The sequence below is a fragment of the Dendrobium catenatum genome, unplaced genomic scaffold (assembly GCF_001605985.2).
Source record: "Dendrobium catenatum unplaced genomic scaffold, ASM160598v2 fragScaff_scaffold_1710, whole genome shotgun sequence".
Classification (NCBI taxonomy): domain Eukaryota; kingdom Viridiplantae; phylum Streptophyta; class Magnoliopsida; order Asparagales; family Orchidaceae; genus Dendrobium; species Dendrobium catenatum.
The window spans coordinates 1,320-3,744 of record NW_021320172.1 but is presented as its reverse complement, the minus strand read 5'-3'; positions in this window follow the sequence as shown (position 1 = coordinate 3,744).

Sequence of the window (2,425 nt, the reverse complement as noted above, 5' to 3'; positions counted from 1 at the left end):
AGGTGGCGGCACGGAGAAGAAGAAGGAAATGGCGGGGTGCTGCTAGAGGATAAAACCCTAGCACTGCGATAGTTCACCGCTCCCAAAAATAAAAGTTACATTTATCCCATAAATGACTAGTAATTGTTAAATTTTTAATAATTTTAATTAGTTTTTCATTTACCTTTTTTTTTTAATATTCCAATGATATGAATAGAATCATGTTAATAGATTCAATAAAAAAAAGCTCTATTCATTTAAATATCTATCCTTATAGAGAGAGGCTTAATATTGTTTAAGGAAAAAAAAAAAGGTTTTTCTATTGTATCATTGCAAACATATGAATATATTTATATCATTGTATAATCTCTATCATTAATATCATATGATTATCAAATTAAATAGTTAGTATTAAAAAGTGACTCTTAGAATCTTCTTATATAATTATAAATGTTGTAGGCTGGAATTCATGGTGATAGACAAATGGAGTGTTTAATATCCTAGTTTTGTACGAAGATCTAGCACATACGTACACTAATAAAAGATATAGGTGCAATAATCATAAGAGACCGAAATTTTTACACTGAAAAGGAAAAAATCATGGGGCATATCCTAATTAAAATGATTACACTAGTGTTTGTTGTTCCTTACAAATGACGTCCTTCCTCAAGGGAAAGCATTGGTGCAACGTGTAAATATACATCATGTAGAACATATTACATGGTTGGAATTGGAATAATCTAGTGGCGTGAGAGTTGTTCTCAAGAGAAGGTTGACCTCTTCATTTTGGTCGGTTGGGCCATAGTTGGCTAACGAGTTGTTCTCAAGAGAAGGTTAGCCTATTCGTTTTGATCGATGGGCGATGGTTGGGTGGAGGCCCCTTTAATGTGGAAAGATGGGATCTATTTATAGATTTTGTGAGTAAAATACTTCGTAAATATAGAGAAGATCAAGATAAAATTTAGAGTTCTCAATCGGCCCACCCATATTGATTCTTTTTATTATGGAGTATTTATTCAGCAGTTAAATTCCTTAGTCATGTTAGAATTAAGTGATTTTAGGCTTGTTGGTTTTGTCTCTTCGAGCCGCTCGATTTGACTATAAGCATAACATAATCGGATATCAATTGGTCATCTAACTAATGCTTTGGAGCTTCTAAATATGCTTTATGACCTTCATTCGAGTCCATTTGGGCTCAGATTGGACCAATTTTTGTGTCATTGGATTCTTCTCATTGAGTCATTCAATTTGACTATAAGTTTGTTGAAATTGAAGTTCAAATGTCCCAAAATTTAATATTGGAATTTGTCCATATGCTTCAAGATTCATGTTTGATCAAGCCTATTTTTGGTGACACATTAGTTGCCCCATATTTTTGGATATTAAAGCACACAAAGTCTAAAAATATGTGTGTGCACCTTCCAAAAAGTTTTGAAAAAAGTATAATTTTTTGTTAGCGAGGCCCAACTGCTGCTCCCTTGATGTCAACGTGATCCTCCTCTTAGGGCTATAAACCAAGTAAAATACCACTGATCATAATTTTAGCATTCCATAAAATTGGCATGATGAGAGAAATAATATTAAAAATTTTCTCTCCAAAACTTTTAAATGGCTTGAAACTGACTCTAAAAGGAAAATTTTGAATTTTGGGTTAAAAAAATCTAAAAAATAAAAAATTCTAGAAAACTTTTTTTCCAAACTTGCCCCCACGAGATCGATAAAAATGCCTCTTGAGTTTGGTGGAAACGGCACATCCTCTTACGCCGCCTCTCTGTTGGCATGAGTTGAATGTCATTAGTGGTGATCGAAGCTCGATCCTCCAAAACAAGGTATATGCAGGAAAGAGTTGAATGTTGTTGGCAGCGATCAAAGCACGGTCATCTTACGCATGGTACCTATCAGCAAGAGTTGAGTGTTGTTGGAGGAAATCAAAGCCCAGTCCTTTTACGTAGAGTACCTAGTGACAAGAGTTGATACCATTTGTGGTGATCAAAGCTCAATCATCTTATGTAGGGTACATATCAACAAGAGTTGAATGCCATTGTTAGTTATCAAAGGCTCGGTCCTCTTACATAGGAAACTACAAGGATGTGTCGAAGGTGGAAGTTGGAGGGGGTGTCGATTATGGTGGTCAGGGGAAGGGTTAATACTAGTCACAAGAGGTAAAGGGACATTAATGGCATTCAAGAGAAAGGTCAATGATGACAGTGTTTGGGTTGCATTTTATTGAAGGAAATAGACATCCACACTAAGAAGGGTGAATATCAAACAATCCTATGGAGGGGGTCGGGTGGCATGCCGATGGTAATAGTTTAGCGACACATTAATAATTTCAATGAAGTGGAGGCCTGATGGTGATGAGGCTATGATGTTCTCTTGAAAAAGGGGTTTAAAGACACACTTTAAAGTGTTGATTGTTGCAGAAGATGTTAAGAGAAATCACTAA